General features: G+C 48.9%; 1 protein-coding gene across 2 annotated transcripts in view; it reads right to left on the bottom strand.

Moving 5' to 3' along the window:
• The window catches only part of SNPH (syntaphilin), a 32,968-nt gene extending 24,810 nt beyond the window's left edge, over positions 1-8,158 (bottom strand). Inside the window, exons 1-2 of one of the 2 annotated variants that reach the window (XM_037877119.2) lie at positions 7,987-8,158; positions 7,601-7,717 (exon numbers count right to left, since the gene is read on the bottom strand). The gene's annotated coding sequence lies outside the window, so the exon portion shown is untranslated. The remainder of the gene's footprint in view (positions 1-7,600; positions 7,718-7,986) is intronic. The other variant, XM_043527551.1, reaches the window with a different exon arrangement.
• Positions 8,159-14,383: the final 6,225 nt, after the last annotated feature.

Below are 14,383 nucleotides of genomic sequence, written 5' to 3'. Positions count from 1 at the left end.
TCTCCAGGGTTTCCTGCACTTTCTGCTGACGAATCCAGTGCTGGTGGCCACTGTCAGAGTCTGGGTACTGGACTCACTTCTTTGAGCTGCCTATGTTCCTGTGCTCACCCACTGATACTTTTACCTTCAAACCGCTCATCTGTTCCTTCCCCTTGAAATGCCTCAAGTACCTCCCTCCTCACTCCCGCTGAAGATATCTGGCTCACACCGATCCTTGCTACCTTCTCCAGGGGCCTAATCCTGCCAGGTGCTGGACACCCTGGACTGCCGTTGAATGCAGAATCGCCACTTCAGTGGACGACTCTGTTCCACTTCAAGCAATGGAGCTTTAAACAGCACGGGATGGCCAGTCCCATCAAGGACTGGAAGCGAAGAAAAAACGGCACTTGAAGTGATCAGTCAGGAGCCTTTTGCTCTATCTTGTGATTCCAGCAATCACAGTCTGGTGCTTTGCAGGCATACCACAGCTACGGCTATTTCTGGCATTTTATAGGGACAAAATATATAATCAAGGAGACTGATTCAAAAGGCAGTCCTCACTGGAGTCAAAGTGCTAAGACCATCACATACGATCTTATGTTACTGCCTAGCCGAGATAAAGATTTGAGTGTTTATATTACAGTGGAACACAGTGTATTGCACCGCATTAAAATGTATATTGGAATAAGTTTGCCATCCACCCAGGGAGGGACGCCAGCTCAGCCACCCTTTCTGTGCCAAGCAGACACACATTTTCAGGTGTCTCCCACACTGGAATTCTGAGCGAATCAGTGGATGCTGCCGAGGTACTGTGCTGGCTCCAGAACAAGGCCAGTAGAAGTCTAACGCTGCAGCCTAGTTGAGGCCTTACATTCCACCACCACGCTTACGGGCACACGATCCTGCTAGGTGCTGGATGCCCTCACCTCCCACCAACTACAAAGGAAGTTGAGGCCCTCAGCACCATCGAAGCTCAGGCAGGCAGAAAGCTGCCACCTAAAAAGGAGCCAAGCACTAGTAGCTGTGTGAGACGGGAATCTGAAGCTTACTGAAAGGGAAGAACAGGGTCTACCCTGTAAAAGAATTAAACCCTTCAGTTTGGGGTCTCTTCTCTGCAGAGATATAGACCAGATCCTCAGCTGGGGTCAACTGGCATATATTCCACAACGACAACAGAGCTATGCTCGTTTGTGCCAGCTGACGATCTACCAATAATGCCGAGAGACCATCTTGTACCTATTGGCTCTGCCAGGAGCTGGACGGCCCCTTTGGAGAGGACAGGGCCTGGTTACCGTATAGAAAAGTGACCAGAGAAAGTAAAGGTTGGATAGTTCCCAAGACGATATGAAAATGCACCAGAATTCTTTGATAGGACCCTGGCACGTTCACACTCCTGGGATGTGGCACCTGGAGCAGTGGAACGGCCTAGCGGCGGTGCCTGTTGAAGCGCTCGTGTCCCCGGGCGACTCTGAAAGTTCGGAGGGTGAGGCGGCGAAAGGGTGGCCTGGCACTCCCACTCCCTCAGTTCCTTCCAACGGAGACAGCAGACGGACCAGGAACTTCACGGGGTAATTGGAGCAGGATCCATCAGATTGTTCCAAGAGTGGGAACGTGCAGAGGCCACGCAGAGGAGACTTGTTTCAGAACATTAACTCTGATACTGAAATGCATGGCCACCTTCTTTTCCTCACGCAGTGCCGCTATTGTGTCGGATTTAGGATTGTTTTCCCTGTCATTGCTCCTTTTGTTATATTTTACATAATCTGATCTAATGCTGACCTTTTCCAGTTTCTAACAGAATGGCCTCGCCTCATGTTTGGGGGCTGTGTTGAGGCTTTATCCCTCCTTTTGGAGGGTTCAGAGCAAAGTTCTAAATAGCGGTTTACATACATCCCAACTGAGATCGCCCTGGGAGCAGAGCTCAGCAAGCTACAACTCTGTTTCAATATGGCTGTTGCTAACAGTGTTCTAAGGACTCTCCTGACTGATGGGGACAATCTTTTCCCCCTGAGAACTGTGCTCACTCAGCCTGGTTGCAGACTCTGCTATGCGCCCACTCACACAGGGCTTTAAACAGAGTTTGAGAACTATCTTTAAGCAGGGTTTAAACTTGGCTGTGTCTGAATTTAGATTCTAAACAGAGTTTGATCTGTCAGTAGAGAGGGGGCCAGTTCAGTTATAATCGGGCTAATCTACTAGGCTCTAGCCCAGGAAAGCACATTCCTCTCAAAGGTAAAGGGTTTATTTGTACTAATCTAATGTCTGCCCTTTGCAGCCTTTACTCTTAATTTAATGGGAATTATAGCCATTTTGGAGCAAGATTTTAACTGACTGGCAATGAATAAATAAAAAATAAAAACAAAAATGCCAGGAACTGGATGGTAAGTTCGGCTTCTGTCCCAAAAGTTAATTTGCGCCCTCTTTCCCCATATACTTCTTCTGCAAATCCCCAATCCTGCCTCAGGATATGCTAACATGAATCCCTGCACCTGTGGCATCCCACTAAAGTTGGATACACTCTGCGTGGGTGCATGGGTCTGTGCTAGAGGATCCTGATTCAGAACCAGGGCCCTGCTTTTAGAAAGCAAACAAAAAATGACATACTTCACACTTCGGTGTGAGCCTCAACCCAGCCTCCAATCCTGTGGGCATAATTCTGTGTCGGCAAATAACTCTGGGCATATATGTCCGATTTTAGACAGCTAACCATCTGATTTGCGGGTACAATCAGGTAAATGTCTCAATGCTTTCATCTGCAACCACAGAACTGGAGGCCATTTCTGGAAAAACAACAACAGGCCCTAAAGGTCACTGACAAACCCCAGGAAATCCTGTGGAAAGGCTGTCTTGGCACTCCAGTGCAGCCACACAGCCTGACTCTGATAAAAACCCAAAGCGACTGCAAAGCCACGACACAATGGGGCTGAAGGAAGAACAGAAAGACTATCTGAACTCAGAATTTCCTTGGTTTCCTCGTCACACATCACTCCAGTAGCATCAAGAACGCATTTCTGATATAAACATATTTAATAAACAGCAGCAATTACCACAAAATGGAGGATTTACATTTAAGCTCCTAGACCCTGCTTTTCACTGCACTATTGGGAGATCTCACAAGTACCAGTGTCACTTCCACATCCCGCAAAGTAGCTAATGGGATTTACCCAGCGTTCTGCAACTCCAAAGGGTTAAAAATACAGGCACACAGTGAAGGCAGATCCGAACCTTAGTTTTGAAATGGCTAACAAGATGCTGAGGTGCACTTTAAAGAGGCCTCACTGCACTATTCTATATTAGGCCTTTTTTTGTTTCGTGTTAAAAAAAAAAACCACAAACAAAACATAAACCTGATACGTGGGAAGATGTTCTAAGTTCAGAAAGATCATTATAAATATTTCAATCAGTTATTTTTTTCCCAGGGGTGGGAGGAAGGAAGGCAAAGAATACAAGGTGTTTATGTTAGGGTCACATTGAACATAGTGGCAGATTGAGACAGGCTCTTTGGAGCAATGGGATCCAGCCGCCCCCATAAACTGGAACCACATAGATTCCATGATCTGTGATCAGTGGCATGGGAGCAGCTGCTCAGCCTGGAGACCTGATGGCCTCTGTCCCGAATGAACTTGCACGTGCTACATTCCACTCCTCCTGCCAAAGGGTAACTCCAAGCACTAAGCACTGATCAGCAAATTGCAGCAAAAACACCTGGGGGGTCTTCTGAAGCCACTGGTCTCTCTGGTGCCCAAGTATGGAGGTGACTGTAGGAAGAACCTTGTAATTTTTGTGGGTGTAGGACTCCAACCGTCTGAATCCCACCTGTTTGCAACGGAGCAGCCAACTGCCCCATAACACTGATGGACTTAAGTTGTGATCTTACTGTTACAATCCAGCGGGGCAGTGTTTGTCTCAGATTTGTTACTTAATAATAAATATGCAATGGAGGGAAAGAAAGAGAAATTCCTGCCTTTGTTAAATGCTTCACCATTTGAACCCCAGGTCTTGGGGACAATACTAGCTTTGTTACAGCTTTGAAATCCAAAGCTTTATTGATCGTATTTAAACATATGTGGATTTGAATCATCTCATGCAGAATACAGAATATTGGCCCTGCTTACCCAGAATCCTTTCCCCTTCATTATCCACCCCGTCCCCAAACTGCTACATGGGGTGAAGTGATGGATTTGAAGTGCATCCAGGGACCTTGCAGCCAGACCTGCTTTGCTTCATTGGCAAGGAATAGGCTTGGGTAATGCACAGACAGGTGTGCAAACACTGTCAAAAGCAGATTCACGTTTCCACCCAAAATTTGTTTCCCTGCAGAGCTTGCAGTTTTCCACTGGGCCAACATCAATTTATTTCTGTGTTTCAACCCAAGCACATAAGCCATCATGGCTCCATTCTGTTTACTTCCTTGACTGCTGTGCTCTAGCCTTACCTACAAAGGTCAGCAGGAAAACACCCCATTCTGGGAGTGGAAATGCTTATTTACCAATGCTACAGAGTAGGGAGTATACACGCAAAGATATTCTGGGCCAAATTTTCAAAAGAGCTTCATCTCAGCCTTTACATTTGAGCCCACGTCATTTGCAGATACAAAGTAACAATTTTGACAGCTAGCTGGTTTGTGGGAATTACGGGCATCTTCAATGGATTTGATTAATAGATTATAAAGCCAGAAGGGAGCACTGTGCTCACCTGGTCTGACCTCCTGTATAGCACAGGCCACAGGACTCCCCTGAAATAAATTCCAGTTTGAACTAGAGCTGGGGCATACGCAAGAATTTAAATTTCACTGCTTTTGGAGCGTCACATTCTGTGCTCCCGCTGAGGCCCTGGGGCCAGAGGAACTCACTGTCCCCTGCCCCAGCCCTGGGGCCAGAAGAGTTTTGTGTTCCCACCCCACATTGATTATTGTGGGGTCCAGGGCCCTGCTTGCCCCCACTTGTTCATACCCCTGAACTAGAGCAGATCCTTCAGAAAAATATCTGATCTTGATTTATGGAGAATCCCCCACCACCCGTGTTAAATTGTTCCAGTGGTTACTTCCCCTCGCTGTGGAATGTTTGTGCTTTACTTATGCATGACTGGACATGCACAATTGCAGTCGTGGACTGATTTTCAGATGTGCTAAGCACTTGTAAGGCCATTGAAAGCCAGCGAGGGCTCTGTGGGTAAGTTTACACTGCAGCTGGGAGTGAGCCTCGTTAGACTCGTGCTAACTGGGCTCAAGCTAGCATGCTAACGTTATAGCTTGGCTGCAGCTCAGGCTCTCAAGCCCACTCAACCCCCTGCATCTGAGCTCGGGTGGCTAGCCCGAGTCTCTGCCAGAGCCACAAAGGTAGCTCCAGCCCAGCGAGCGTGAGTCTGCATACCCAGGCTGGCAGGCTCGCCCTCCCCTGCAGTGTAGACTTATCCTGTGTTCCCAGCATCTCTGACAGTGAGGCCCAGGGAGGCTGTTGGAGCCTTTGGCTCCCCCCAGCAAACACAGTGCTTATCCTTTTACATTTTTAAAAGCTTCTTATCTTAGAGATGGGATGATGGTTTTTAAAGACACAGAATCTGAAGGAAATTTCCTAGGCAAAGTATAACAATTTTATAATGGGGCAAATCGAAGGTTTACCTTGCTTCCTGCTCCTTCAGATGAAGCATCTGCCCCACTCTAGGATCATTTGATCCTGTGGGCTCTGAGGTTTTTGGTGGTTTCCAGGGGACATTTAGAAGTGGCTAGGGAAAACCTGGTACTTTAGACTAACATGCACATTCAAGATTTGTGCTTTAAGGAGCCACTGCAGCAGCAGAAAGGGATTTCTCTGAGAGCTGCTATTACACATGTAACTGGAAACCTTTTCTTTTTTTGGCTCACCACTAAATGCTGAGTTTTCACCAAAGATCCTATTGAAAAGAGAAACCTGTTAGACAAGAATACATTATTGTGTTAAGTAGCCAATCCGTTTTTCAAACTGATATTAAGGCGGACAAAGGACGCTGGTATTCCCAGGAGGAAGGGATCATCAGAGGGTAACCCTTTCCCTTCGTGTACAATGGGAAAACTTCCCCATGTGTCTTCAAGAATAGCTTGAGCAACATACGGCAAGATTCTAAAGCTGGCCACAATTGACACAGTCCCTGTTGTGCAGAAGGGTTCAGTTCATCAGCTTTTCCCAGTTCCACGGGGGTTCACTTGCTGTCAACTTTACATTGTGCCTCATCCAATCTGCCGGGGGGCTGGAGCAATGGTTATAGTGGGGGTGCTGAGAGCCACTGAACCGAACTGTAAACCCTGCATATAACGGAAACCTCTTCAAGCCCGGTGTGCGGCAGCCCCCTTAGTTCCAGCACCTGGGCCAATTCGCAGAGTATGTGGCACTCTGTTAAAAACACAGTCTCTTCAAGAAGCCCTGTTTGACGCAGAGTCACCTAGTCACGGGCAGAGGCTGGGGTGGGAGTGGAATTCTGTGGCAGATACTTAGGGACCAGTGGGGATAAGAGCAGGAGTAGATTAAAGGCAGGATCCCTGGGATCTAGGCCCCATGTTCCTAGGTGAGGCCCGGATAGACCAGTGAGTCAGAGAAGCAGCAACCCTGCAGAGCACAGCTGATTACAGAGGGCAAAGCGAGTTGGCCTGCTTGGGGGAGCACCCAGGGGTCGAAGAGACAATTCCACAGGGCGAGGGAGAATGAGGCGTGAAGAGAAATTCACTTCTCAATGTGGAAGAAAGAAGCGAAATGTTGGTATAACCAGCTCCCCTCCAACCTCAGTCCACCCTGAGCCAGGAGACGCTGTTTACAAAGGGCCAGCCCAAGGTCTATGGCCCACTGAAGTCCCATTTGAGCTTTACAGGGAGGCCTTTGGGGCTGAAGTGGGGTTTCTGTGGTGGTGGAGACCTTATGCTGGCCCTCTAAAGCATGGGCAGAGCCGTTGCTTTCTTTTGAGGACAAGACGCAGACGCTTAAAGATCAAAGAGACCTAAAAAAGGTTGGAAAAAATGGTTTAACCCGCCGGAGCAAGGTCATTACTTCAGATATGCCTGACCTAGAGACAGGGGCAGAGTGCTATTTTACAGGGATGAGACATGCACAGCAGGGGATTCTTGCGGGAGAATCTGCCTTCACTGACCTTGAGGGGGAAGAGATAAGCAAGGAGCACACTCCTCAATCACCCCCTGTCCTGCCAGCGTCCCCTTTGAGATGCGGCATAAATCATGAAACAACAACCCCACGGCTGCACAACAAGGCCCCGGGGGCGGTGCTGCCGGAGAGGCATCTGGCGTGGCCCCTGGAAGACGCAGGTTGGGTGTGTGCCTGACCCAAAGTGGCATATCCTCTCCTTCGCCCCAGGGTGCGATCCAGAACAACAAGCAGCCTGCCAGCCGCCGCGCCAGCCTGCTCAGCCGCCTGCGCTGCGTTGCGTTTGCAGAGGGTTTTGTGCCGGTCACACGCATCATCATTAAGTTCCACTTATGGGGAGGCCAGAGCCAATGCAGCCTCGCCCCGTATCTCCACTCCAGTCTCCGGGGCATTTCCCCAGCCCCTGGCTTTCCTCCCCTCCAGCCGACACTCTGCCCTCCTCCCCCAGGGTGATGCAGCGCTTTTTGTGCGCATCTCCGGTGCCTTGCGCTCACCTGAGTTTGCTCAGCGGGGCCCAGCGGATCTTCTCGGCAATTCCTCCGGGGGGGGGGGGGGCTGGGGGGTGCAGCACCACTGCGGTACTGCAGCAGGCAGCCGGCTAGCTCAGCAACCTAGCAGCAGGGAACACAGAGGCAAGGGTAACCCCTCAGAGCCAGCCCCCCAGGCCCTGCCCCTCCCAAACCTCAGCCCCGGCCGGGAGGGATGGGCAGTTTCCTGCACCTATTCCGGGCGCACAGACAGACACCCCCCCCCCCCCCAGCTCACAGCGGGGCGACCTGCAGGAGCTGTCCACCCCCGCCCATCCCCTCCCAGCCTAATCCCCGGCAAAGCACCGTCCATTTCCCGTGCCGGCCGGGGGAATGGGAGCTGCCTCCATCACCTGCTTCCGCGGCCATGCTGCTGCCTCGCCGGGATGCTCCTGCGCGGCCGGCGGGGCGCTGGGGCTGGGGCCGCGGGGAGGGATGCTCACGGATGGGAGGCAGCGCCTGCCTTCGCTCACATGCTGCGGCGTAGCTGCCGCTCGCCTCTTAAAGAGACAGCGGGCACTGGGCAGCGGCAAGGGTGTCCCCGCCCCGGCGGGCTTTTCCTGCCCCCGTAATGGGCGGTTTTTGCAAAGTTTACAGCAGACCTCCCCCCACCCCCTTCTCCCAGCGATCAGTGGGTCCAAAGCGCTCGAGCCAGGCGCGTTAGGGGGCTCTTTCCTTGAATTACTAAATCCGCCCCACTCCGGCATGATGGGCCACGCTCATTCCTGGTACCACTCCGGGCGTCAGTGCCGTGAGGCCAGGACACGCCTACGGACACATCTCATCTAACCGCATTCAGTTACCTGCCTGGTTTCTCAGTCCCGCTGTAATTCACACCACCTCACTGTGTTCCGTGTCAAGGGGGAGGGGTAGTGTTAATAAACTGCAGCAGGAGTGAAAGGACAAGAAACTCCATGAATCGCCCAATGGCTTGCACAGCGTGTGAAGGCTGCCACAAAACAAAGAAGAAGGGGAAAAAAACCACAGGAAATGTCACACAAGCAATAATAGTTTCTATAGAAACATGCATCCCATCCAGACAGATTTCCCCAAAGCACTTTACAGTCTCTAGGACAGATTCTGATCTCAGGCACCATTCGTGTAAATCTGGCGTAACTCCAGTGCAGGCGATAGTTACTCCAAATTGACAGCACTGTAATCGGTCAGAATTTGGCCCTTCTTCACACCAAAATATGTAATTCTAATTGGAAATCAATACACATGGCTTCATTCTCCTCTCACACTGGCTAAATGAGGAGTAACTGGAACAAAGTCAATAGAAATGTATTGATGTAAAATTGATGGAGAAGAGAGGAGAATCAGACCCAGAAGAGTCAAACAGGGAGATACAGTGACAGTTCATTCGATGGCAGGTGTTTAAGGTATTTGGGATTCTATTTTGTATTTCCTGACTATTCAATCTGTTTGTGACTAGATACTGTGGAAAATCTGTAAAGTGCTTTGAGAGACTTTTGGATGAAAGATGCTGTCGTTTTAGTCTATAAAGTCCTAATCCTGCAAAGACCTGTGTACATACTTAACTTTGTGCAGTATTTGTCCAGCATGTGCAAAAATCACAGCTCAATACACACAAACGGCTCACTCACACAGGACAGAAATGCAGCCAATCTCTGGGCTGCAATTTACAAAATATATAGCTACAAACACTAACAAACATTAACTAACAAAATAAAAGTTTATCCTTAGTAATGGAAACACACACATTTATGTGTGTACAGCTTCTTAAGAGTCTCTGGATGTCCCCTCAATACATAAGGAAAACATTTAATGGGAAACATCCATTCAGACTCTTAATCCATATTGACACTCAAGGCAGAGATTCCCTTGTGCAACATATCTTGATACAGGTTTCAGAGTAGCAGCCGTGTCAGTCTGTATCTGCAAAAAGAACAGGAGGACTTGTGGCACCTTAGAAACAAACAAATGTATTAGAGCATAAGCTTTCGTGGGCTACAGCTCACTTCATCGGATGCATAGAATGGAACATACAGTAAGAAGATCTATATATACATACAGATAAGTTGGAAGTTGCCATACAAACTGTGAAAGGCTAATTAGTTAAGATGAGCTATTATCAGCAGGAGAAAAAAACTTTTGTCGTGATAATCAAGATGGCCCATTTAGACAGTTGACAAGAAGGCGTGAGGATACTTAACTAGGGAAATAGATTTACTCTTGCTGGTCATACTACGACTCATACATTTTCTTTGATATCTATTTAATATAACTTCTGCTACATTATTTAAAATACAAACATCTAGATTAAATAAACCAAACTCATGGCTCAAATATATATACTCAGCTAACCACAGCTTTATCTGTCTGTATTTGCAAACCGCATTCGTAAAATTCCTAACTTCTCTTTTTATATTTAGTCTGATATAATTTGTAAGCACACGATATTGTTTATTATAGTATTTTTTTCTTGTAAGGTTTTTATTTGATCCAACTGAAGGATACACATTGTGTTCAATTTATCTCTCGCTCTCCTGCCTACACTTCTCTTATTCATCCCTGCTTGCCTTCTCAGATCTTCTTCTAAACCATTTTTGTTATATCCTGCTCCTACTCTTGTTTCCATGCCTTCTTCCATACTGCAAGCCCCTTACTCTTAGCCCTGGTCTACACTACAGGGTTAGGTCGAATTTAGCTGCGTAAGGTCAATTTTAAAATGAACACGTCTACACAACCAACCCCGTTCTGTCGACCTAAAAAGCTCTTAAAATCGACTTCTGTACTCCTCCCCGGCGAGGGGAGTAGCGCTAAAATTGACCTTGCTGGGTCGAATTTGGGATAGTGCAGACGCAATTTGACGGTATTGGCCTCCGGGAGCTATCCCAGAGTGCTCCAATGTGACTGCTCTGGACAGCACTTTGAACTCCGATGCACTAGCCAGGTACACAGGGAAAGCCCCGTGAAATTTTGAATTTCATTTCCTGTTTGGTCAGCGTGGTGAGCTCAGCAGCACAGGTGACCATGCAGTCCCACAAGAATCACAAACGAGCTCCAGCATGGACTGAAAGAGAGACACTGGATCTGATTGCTGTATGGGGAGAAGAATCTGTGAAGGCCGAACTCCAATCAAAAAGAAGAAATGCTAATATATATGCCAGAATCGCACAGGGCATGGTGGAGAGAGGCTACAACATGGACACACAGCAGTGCCGCATGAAAGTGAAGGGCCTCAGGTAAGCCTACCAAAAGACAAAGGAGGCAAATGGTCGCTCCGGGTCAGAGCCCCATACATGCTGCTTCTATGATCAGCGACATGGCATTCTAGGGTGGAACCCTACCATTACCCCACCACTGTCCATGGACACCTGCAAGGGGGGAGTCTCATGCAACAGGGAGGAGGATTTTGTGGAGGAGGAGGAGGAGGAGAATGTGCAGCAGGCAAGCGGTGAATCCGTTCTCCCCGACAGCCAGGACCTTTTCATCACCCTGGAGCCAATACCCTCCCAAGACGGGATCCCCGACCCTGAAACCGGAGAAGGCAGCTCTGGTGAGTGCACATTTGTAACGACAGTACAGGGTTTAAAAGCAATTTAGTGTTTAATGTTTGATTTGCCCTGAAGAATTGGGATGCATTCATGGCCAGTACAGCTACTGGAAAAGTCTGTTAAGGTGTCTGGGGATGGAGTGGGAATCCTTCAGGGACATCTCCATGAAGCTCTCCAGGAGGTATTCTGAAAGCCTTTGCAGAAGATTTCTGGGGAGGGCTGCCTTATTTTGTCCTCCATGGTAGGACACTTTGCCACGCTGAGCCAGTAGCAAGTAGTCTGGAATCATTGCAGCACAAAGCATGGCAGCGAATGGTCCTGGGTTTTGATTGCATTCAAGCAACATTCAGTCTTTATCTTTCTGTGTTAGACCCAGGAAAGTGATATCATTCATGGTCACCTGGTTGAAATAGGGGAATTTTTGTAAGAGAACAGTAAAAGGACCCCGTTCACGCAGGGTTGTTTGCGCTTGGCTAAAAGGAAAAGGAGTATTTGTGGCACCTTAGAGACTAACAAATTTATTTGAGCATAAGCTTTCGTGAGCTACAGCTCACTTCATCGGGATCATCCTGGAGAATAGCCGTGTGGCAGGGGGAGGGGTGAAGGGACCATCCCAGAGAATAGCCACGTGGTGGGGTGGGAGGAGGTGGGTGCTGCACATCCACCCGAAAACTGCAGCCCCTCCTTTAAATGTGAAACCCAACTGGCATGGCTTGCTACGGGAAAGGATGGCAATGCAGTTTGAAACCATTCCCACATGTTATGAAGGCATAAGAAGCCAACCCTGCATACCAAAAGGCTTACCATGGCTGCCTGGAAACTGAATTCTGTTGCCCAGCCATTTGTGATGTGTCACCATACTGGCAGGTGCTCAATATAAAAGGCAAAATGCGACCTTGTACCTAAAGCACATGTGCTGTCTGCTGTGAATTGCTTGATTCACTGTGAAAGAGTCTCCCTTTTGTTCTCAGAAATCTATCATCTTAAATTTTACTCTCCCTTTTTATCTCCCCCCAGGTGCAAATGTCTCTGTGCTCCCCCTGTCATCTCCATCCCTGAGGTTATCGCAGATTAGAAGGCGAAAAAAAACGCACTCGCGATGACATTTTTTACGAGCTCATGCAGTCCTCCTGCACTGATAGAGCACAGCTTAATGCATGGAGGCATTCAGTGGCAGAGGCCAGGAAAGTATTAAGTGAGCACGAAGAGCAGAGGCAGGAGGCGATGCTGAGGCTAATGGGGGAGCAAACGGACATGATGAAGCATCTGTTGGAACTACAGGAAAGCCACAAGAGCACAGACCCCCACTGCATGCATTGTATAACCACCTGCCCTCCTCCCCAAGTTCCATATCCTCCTCACCCAGACACCCAAGAACGCGGGGGCAGGAGGCTCCGGGCACCCAGCCACTCCACTCCAGAGGATGGCCCAAGCAACAGAAGGCTGTCATTCAAACAGTTTTGATTTGTAGTGTGGCTACAATAAGCAATGTGGCCTTGTCCTTCCCTCCTCCCGCACCCCAACCCACCCAGGGTACCTTGTCAGTTATCTCACTTTTTTTTTTAATTAATAAAGAAAGAATGTATGATTTCAAAACAGCAGTTACTTTATTTCCTTTGCCAGCTGTGATCGAGGGCGGGAGGGTGGTTGGCTTACAGAGAATTAAAATCAACAAAGAGGGCGGGTTTGCAGCAAGGAGAAACACACACAACTGTCACACCGTAGCCTGGCCAATCATGAAACTGGTTTTTAAAGCCTCTCTGATGCGCAGCGCACCTAGCTGTGCTCTTCTAATATCCTGGTGTCTAGCTGCTCAAAATTGGCTGCCAGGCGATTTGCCTCAACCTCCCACCCTACCATAAACGTCTCCCTCACTCTCACAGATATTATGGAGCACACAGCAAGCAGCAATAACAATGGGAATGTTAGTTGCGCTGAGGTCTAGCCTAGTCAGCAAACAGCACCAGCAAGCTTTTAAACATCCACAGGCTAATTCTACCACCATTCTGCACTTGCTCAGCCTATAGCTGAACTGCTCCTTACTACTGTCCAAGCTGCCTGTGTACAGCTTCATGAGCCATGGGAGCAAGGGGTGGGCTGGGTCCCCAAGCATAACTATTGGCATTTCAATATCCCCAACAGTAATTTTCTGGTCTGGGAAGTAAGTCCCTTCTTGCTACTGCTCAAACAGACCGGAGTTCCTAAAGATGCAAGCGTCATGCACCTTTCCCGGCCATCCCACGTTCATGTCAGCGAAATGTCCCTTGTGATCCACCAGTGCTTGCAGCACCATTGAGAAGTACCCCTTGCGGTTTACGTACTGGTTGGCAAGGTGGTCCAGTCCCAAGATAGGGATATGTGTTCTGTCTATCACCGCACCACAGTTAGGGAACCCCACTGCAGCAAAGCCATCCAGGATGACCTGCATATTTCCCAGAGTCACTATCCTTGATAGCAGAACATCAGTGATTGCATTGGCTACTTGGATCACAGCAGTCCCCACAGTAGACTTGCCCACTCCAAATTGATTCCCAACTGACTGGTAGCAGTCAGGCGTTGCAAGCTTCCACAGGGCTATCGCCACTCACTTCTCAACTGTCAGGGCAGCTCTCATCTCTTGGTATTCCTGAGCTTCAGGGCGGGGGAAAGCAACTCGCAAAGTTCCAGGAAAGTGGCCTTACTCATGCGAAAGTTTCGCAGCCACTGTGAATCATCCCATACCTGCAACACTATGCGGTCCCACCAGTCTGTGCTTGTTTGCCAGGCCCAGAATCAGCGTTCCACTGTATCAACCAGCCCCACTGCCACCATGATGTCCCAATTGCCACAGCCCATGCTTTCAGAAACGACTGTGTCCATGTCCTCATCACAATTGCCCTCGTGCTGGCGTCCCTTAGCCTGGTTCTGCACATACTCCAGGATAATGCGTGAGGTATTTACAATGCTCACAACAGCAGCGGTGAGCTGAGCAGGCTCCATGCTTGCCGTGGTATGGCGTCTGCATGGGTAACCCAGGAAAAAAGGCGTGAAACGATTGTCTGCCGTTGCTTTCACAGACGGAGGGAGGGGCGACTGATGACATGCACCCAAAACCACCCTCAACAATGTTTTTTCCCCATCAGGCATTGGGAGATTAACCCAGAATTCCAATGGGCAGCGGAGACTGCAGGAACTGTGGGATAGCTACCCACAGTGCACCACTCCATAAGTCGATGCTTGCCACGGTATT

Source organism: Chelonia mydas, chromosome 13 (genome assembly GCF_015237465.2).
Source record: "Chelonia mydas isolate rCheMyd1 chromosome 13, rCheMyd1.pri.v2, whole genome shotgun sequence".
Lineage (NCBI taxonomy): Eukaryota > Metazoa > Chordata > Testudines > Cheloniidae > Chelonia > Chelonia mydas.
This window is presented reverse-complemented; position numbering and strand designations above follow the sequence as displayed.